The sequence below is a fragment of the Vombatus ursinus genome, unplaced genomic scaffold (genome assembly GCF_900497805.2).
Source record: "Vombatus ursinus unplaced genomic scaffold, bare-nosed wombat genome assembly UNPS02014768.1, whole genome shotgun sequence".
NCBI classification, from domain to species: Eukaryota; Metazoa; Chordata; class Mammalia; order Diprotodontia; family Vombatidae; genus Vombatus; species Vombatus ursinus.
Window position 1 is genome coordinate 2,493,051 of NW_020954546.1, and position 7,600 is coordinate 2,500,650.

Sequence of the window (7,600 nt, forward strand, 5' to 3'; positions counted from 1 at the left end):
GGGCAGCCCAAGTCAGATTAAAATGTAATTGGGGAATATTTAGCAAAATAAATAAAAATGCAATAGACCATAAATAATATGTGGCTTTCTAAATCAACATGCAGCCTGCAGGACGCCTTGTGTATAGATTAGTGGCCCTGTTTCTCTTTGAGTTTGACACCAATGTTCTAGTCCAACCCATACCTGAACAGGAATCCCCCGTATGGCATCTCTGAGCATTGGTGATATTGACTCTGCTCAAAGACAACCAATAATAGGGAACTTACTAACTACTGAGGCACATCAATCAATCAACAATCATTTATTAAGTACATACTATTTCTAGGCACTGAGCTAAGCACTAGGGTTTCAAAATGAAGCAGTCCCTTCTCTGAAGGAGCTCACATTCTATCATGGAAATAAAACTGCATACATAAGTATACACAAAATAAAGCAAACATAAGGTAACCTTAAATAGGAAGACACTAGAAACAGAAGAGACTGGGGAAAGCTTCCTAAAGCTTTCCTAAAGAAGGTAGAACTTGAACTGAGTCTTGGATGAATCCAGGGACCCTAAGAATCAGAAGTAAAAAGGAGCATTCCAGGCATGGTAGATAGTAAATACCCAAGCATGAAGATAGGAGAGAAAGTATTGTGTGTGAGAATAGCAAATAGGTCAGTATGGTTATACCATAGTGTGAGAGGAGAGTCACCATGTAAGGACATTGGAGAGACAGGAAGAGGCCAGGGTGATGAAGAGATTTAAATGCCAAGCAGAGGAATCTATACTTGATCCTAGAGGTAACAGAGAATCACTTGCATTTATTGAGTGACAAAGACAGAGCCATGCTTTAGGAAGATGACTTTGGCAGCTGAGTGTAGCAAGAACAGGGGTGAAAACCTGAGACTGGAGGTAATGAGGAGGATGAAGAATAGGTTTAGGAGAAGAAAGGCATAGGAGGAAATGAAATGATAAAGAAGATGATCCTTTAGAGGAATTTCGAGAGTTCTTGATCATGGTGGAACATCTATGGGTGATGGCAAGATCAAGGGTCTGACCATTCCTTTAAATAGCTGAGGTAGAACAAAGAAATAAGTCATGAAAACTGAGTAGTCTGAGAAACTGGGAGGTTAGGAAACACTACCATATGTGCTGAAGTTCCCCGATATGAAGGCAGGAGTTAGGGTGAAGAGAAAGACTGAGCCAGGAACTAAATTCATTGACAAAGAAGGGAGAATATTTTATGGAAATAAATAGAAAATGGTCGCTAGGATCTGGATAGGGTGATAAATTTGGATAGGATAAGGTAAAAGATGCATGGGCTTTAAGCTTGCAGCCAGAATATGGACTCATTCATTCGACAATAAGCTGTGTTTATTTGAATGGGTACCATGTGAGAAGGGAAGAAATTACTAGGTAGAGATCTTTTAAAGATTAAGACAAGTCAACCAACCATTCAGGATAGTTCCATGATGTCCTGAAACAGTTACCTCAAACCGGGTCAGGCTGCTTACCACCTACCAAAGTATATTATTGTCCCTTTCTCCAGAAAAATATGCAATCCAATTAACAAAACTGTGAAAAGTAGCATAAATTAAAGGGGAACAAAGTTAAAACAAATGGGAAATTTGAGCTTGAGACTCCAGGCCTAGAAACCTTCTGGGGAACTCATTTAGTCTTGATACACAGAATTTAGAATTAAATTAGTTTTCTGGTTGTCCATCACTGCTCTTGCCTAGGGACACAAAACTCAAACATTTAACCCACTGAGCTGCCCAATGAGTACCCAATAAGTACATTTTACTTAGGGGAGTGGTAAAATCACCAAACCAACTCATGGAACTCACAAAAAAGACAAAGAGCCGAGACAATTTTTTACTAGTAAGATGACTGATTCTTCCAGGTGTTATTTCCCACTCCCACTTAAAAAAAAAAATGTTTTATTGGGACTTTTTAAAAAGTGCTATCACAGGGGCAGCTAGGTGGCGCAGTGGATAGAGCACTGGCCCGGAAGTCTGGAGGACCTGAGTTCAAATCCAGTCTCAGACCAAACACTTGACACTTACTAGCTGTGTGACCCTGGGCAAGTCACTGAACCCCAATTGCCTAAAAAAAAAAATGCTATCATTTACTGACATCCCTCTTAGCCCCATCTCCAGCAATAAAAAGCTTTCCGGCCACAAAGAAATATACCTTCCTCACTTTTCTAGTGATGCTCCTACACAGAAAGGTCCAAACCCATCCTAGTGAAAGGTGGGTGTGAAGGAGGGATGTATAATATCCATAGGCTTCCTCTCTGTTGCCCACTAGGGATTCCTCATGGCTTCAGGAAAACAAAGGACTGTCTTGGGGAGGAATGGGTAGAACTGCTCATTAGGATGAAAGCAAAGATGGCTTGTTTATCAGGTCTGCAGACAACACCAAACTAAGAGGGGTAGTTAACACATTAGAAGACAGAATCTCAATAGATTATAATTATGGATCATATATAATAAGATAAAATTTAAGAGGAATAAGAAATAGTAGTATAAAGGATGTCATCCAATAAATGTGTTTGGAATAGATGATCATTTAGCAAGAGGATGTGATAACTTACATATAGCCCATATTCTGCTTTAGTATCCTCATATGTCAATAGAATTTGAGGGAGGCCAATAGTACTCTGGGTAAACTCCCTGTGGTGAATATATGGGAGGACATAGACAAGAGTCATACAGGATAGGTTGGCATGGTGGATTGAAAATTACATCACTGAAGGAAATATCTATATTAATGAGATCACAGATCCATTGCAGAGTGGAGTATAAATGTAAAGTCTTACACATGGGTTCAAAAAATCAGTAACATGAACATCATGTCTGTGATACTCTGGGTACTCCTTGGTGGCCCCCCTCTACTTTTCAGCTTTCTTTTCTGTGCTGTTTTCCTTCATTAGATTGTAAGCTCCTTGAAGAAAGGGACTGTCTTTCTTTTTCTTATTTGTAACCCCCAGTGCTTAACACAGTGCCTAGCACATAATAGGCACTTAATAAATGTTTGTTGAATTTAATTTAACTGTAATCACTCCATTAAAAAGATTTTGATAAGTTGTATTGGAGCAACATCCACTAAGGTCCTTGACACACAGGTTGGGGAAGCTGTCCTCTAGACTTAATTGGTTCAGGAGATTAGGGTGTAAGCCACTGATGAAATGTCCAGGTCACCCAGGGTATAAAAAACCCAGCTCACAAGGAATTGGTGCCTTATCAAACTTGGTGAATGTTTTACTATCATCCAAGTCAACATACCATCCTGACCCAACACACCCTTCTGACTCCCCACATCATGGAGATGGAAGTGGTGGTGCAGAATTGTGTCCAATTGGACCAATACTATATCCTTTCTAAGCATACCTTCCATGCTATTGTTAAGTGAACATTTTTGTTAAGTGTTGGATGGTCTACAACTGTTTAATCTCATTACAATTCCAAGCCTGATTCAGGGTTGGTGCAGAACATGGGGTGAATAACCTTCTATAAACCTGAGCCTCTCCAATTTAACAAGGCTGGACTTTGGACAACAGATGGGCAGTCTATCACTGCCCACGTACTGAAAACCTTGCCCAACTTGGAACTGCCAGAATTTGTGCTCCAATGGTGTAGCCTTTGACAGCCCAAGGTCAAAGTCACCTCCACCCTACACTAAGTCATGGGTAGGACTTTGGCAGGGGATATTAGAGCTCAACTGCTAATACTTTTTAAATGATAATAGTAATTTTTTTCTTTATTTGTGTCTCTCTTAATTTTTTCACCATACTCATATCCATTATTTCCTTAGAGTCTCACAAGATCTTCCTCTACCTCCTGACAACTCCTATCCTTGACCCTCAAAACAGACATCTCCCAAGGAGTTGGGACCAAATAATGAAAGTAAGACTGTGGGATGACTTGGTCCCAAGGCAAGCTGATGGCCAAGGACTAGATCTGGCTTATCTTTTAAACTAGGTTTCTTTCAATGATGACATCCTATCTATGTAGGGGGAGATGGAAAGGAGAGTTTCTAATTAAACTTAGGAAAATTGGCTATTAAATATTAAGGAATACAGATAACTTAAAGCTAGGTGGAGTAATCTTTCAGGCCTCGTCAGGAAGTGGGGAAGCAATAATACCCATAATTGAGTGTTTCTGTGGTTTTTGGATTTGATTCAATATAACAAATACTAATTAAGCACTCACAATGTATAAACTATTATGAAGGACAAGCATGGTGACATCAGAACCCTGATTCTCCTAATGATTTATCAGTGGAAGCAGTGTTGGTAGATGGAGGAAAGTCCAACATCCTTGGTTTCCATGAAGTTTGGGCTTCACGGAAGGAGCCATGCACATTTGTCCCTCTATGGCATTGCTCCTTCTACGTCATTCATTAATTCTTTCATTCAACAAACAGTTAAAAACACCTACTTTGTGCCATGCACTGTGCCAGGGTATAGATTTGGATGAATGGATAGGACTTGAGCAGATGGAGCTGGAAGGAAGGGAAGATGGGTGCTGAAAGCAGAAAAATCCTAATCCTAACCTGTTTCCCCCAGCTCTATGCCACAAATTTCTATACTCACCAGTTTTCAGACCTTCCTCTAGAGACATAGAGAAATAGTTGGGGAACAGCTGCTCCCCAAAATTCTTTGCACATGGCAGAGTCCTGCTCAATAATCTTCAGTGGCTCCCTGTTGCCTCCAGGATAAACCACATGGTTTTTACCTTGGCATTCAAGACCCTATATAATCTTGCCCCCTACTTACAATTTAATCATTACCTTCCACTACTGTGCTCTAGCCAAACAGACTTTTCCCCCCTACCTTTGGATCTGTGTTCATTCTCTTCAGCTTATTTGAATTGCCCAAACCTCTCATTTTAGAGATGAACACACTGAGATCCAGAGAGGCTATTAGTCCAAGATCACACAGGGAGTAAGTAAATTGGGATATACACCTTGATCCTTTGAATCCAAATACAGGGCTCCCTCCACCATACCAGGATGGATGGCTCTTTCGTTTGCCTCCTCTCTGCTTGTCTAACTGAATGAAAAATTGAGTCTGGTCTCAAAGGGTCTCCTATGATTCTTCCCACTTTTTCTTGCCTTTAAGGGATACAAGGACAAAAAGGCAGAAAATCTTGCTCACTAAAGACAAACCCTAGCCATTTCTGTCCTGGAAAGGAAGAGCCAAGAGCTTATTTGAGTTGTTACGTATTCCTTACAGCTGTACCCTTTTAAATATTTATCTTGGCAAATGACACCAACATCTTTACAACTTATTTTAATTATGTGCCTTTTAAGCAAACTAAGCTGTAAAACCAGCTCTATCTGTTGAGATTTATGAAATTCATAGCCTGACTCTTATTAAAAAAAAGAACCCACTGAGAATGTTAGCCAGGGGGATACACACAGGCAGGAATGAAACATCTTCCTCCTTCCTCTCAGTGGTTTCCAACCTGTTCTAGATGAGTTGCCTGAAAAATGGAAATAGAAATCCTTCTATTTTCCAAGGTTGTTTGTTTGTTGTTTTCCCATTTGGAAGACCCACAAAGTATTTTAAGGTGGAAGCTAGTGATGGGGCAATCTCAGATTGGAAAACTGAGGCTCTGACTGGACTGGATTCCTCAGAGGTAAATATGATTCAAAGACAAAGGGAAAGGACTAGATGACTTCTGGAGGTCTCTATAAGACCCAGGTCTAGGTGGCACAGTGGATAGAGTATTGGGCCTGAAGTCTGGAAGACTCACCTTCCTGAGTTCAAATCTGGCCTCAGACACTTACTAGCTTTGTGACCTGGGGCAAGTCACTTCACCCTGTTTGCTTCAGTTTCCTCACCTGTAAAATGAGCTGGAGAAGGAAATGGTAAACTGCTCCAGTATCTGCCAAAAAAAACCCTAAATGGAGTCATGAAGAGTCAGACACAATGGAACAACAATGTGGGGATGACATGCTATTAGGTAGAGTTTTGAACTGGTTGAAACTATTGTAGAAAGCAACTTAGATTTATGAGAAATAAGTTAATAAATGGTTTATACTTTTTGACCCAACTTCTCAACTATTGGGCATAAAACTCCAATGAGGTCAATGACATATATGTCAAAACATTCAAAGTAAAACCTTTTTGTAGGGAAAAAAAAAGTAGGTGCCCATGGATTGGGAGATTAATCATTTTAAAAACCACTAATAATAAGCCTTTTAAGCACCTACTACATACCAGGTACCACGCTAAGCACTTTACAATTATTTCATCTGATCCTCATGACAACCTTTTGAGGCAGGTGCTATTATCATCCTCATTTTGTAGTTGAGGAAACAGAGGTTAAGTGACTTCTCATGGTCTAAGGCTGGATTTGCACTCAGGTCTTCCTGACCTCAGGCCCAGCAGTCTATCCACCTAGCCAAACAAGTTGTAGCAAATCAATGTAATACAATATGGACAGTGTGGTGTAGTGGAAAGAATCAGAATACTTGGGCTCAAATCCTACCTTATTATGTGACCTTGGGCATATTGCCTAACTTCCGTAGGCCTCATTTTTCTCATCTGCAAAATGGGAGGGCTGATCCTAAATTATTGCACCATAATGTGACAAGGGTTTTGGCACATACACAGAGCACCTGAGATGGTGTCTCCACACATGGAAACTCTGAGGATCCTGTTTCCAGGAGAGTCAAGAAAATGCACATGTACATTATTTCCAGTACCTTGGACAGTACCTTGCAATTGTTATGTCAAAAGCTAAATATATATCAATAAAAAATTTGGGTTTTTTATCCTCAATGCTTAAAGTTAACCAGAAGCAGTACTTTGGCATCTCCTTTTCTCCAGCTGAAGATGTCAAGCTACTCGGGAACCTGCAGCATTTCTTATAAAGCTGCTCCAATCTGTAGAACTAGATCAAAAGTCACTATCTCCTGCTCTAAATGTCCTCATGTGTAAAAAAAAGAAGTTAGAATACTACTGTGCTTGGCACATAGGCATGGGGACTGGACTTGTGCTTTCATCATCAGTATAGGGAGTTCCCAGTGAGAAGCCTGATCTATCGATGCAAACTGATGCCTACTGCATGACTAATGCTGTTACAGAGTTGACTAAAGACTGAAATAGGTTAAGTGACTTGCCCTGGGTCATACAACCCATATGTGTCAGAGACTGCACTTGAACCCAAGTCTGGCTCTGGGGCCAGGTCTCTGTCCACTATTCTCTATCCACAATGTCTCTCACTTATAGTATAGTATAGCATATAGTAGAAACTTAATAAATACAAGATGTCCCAAAAATCTTTGTGCAGTTTTAAGCTTTAGTAAAGATATAATATGTGAGTTAAAGAGTGAGCAAAACTATTTCCAGAGGTATGTTGGTAAACTATTTCCAGAGTTGTCTGGAGGTATGGGTGGGAGGGGAAAACATGCTCAACACTTAAATTTACTAGGCATTATTGACTTTTTCTCTATCACTTTCTTAAGTCTAAACTTTCAACAAAACAACAAATCAAGCCCTGATTTGAAGCATTTGCTGATTTCCAAAGTATAAATGCTCATCACACTAAAAATAAGATGACTCCAGTACACCCTGCCCATCTCTCACCTTTCCCATTCTTCCCACTG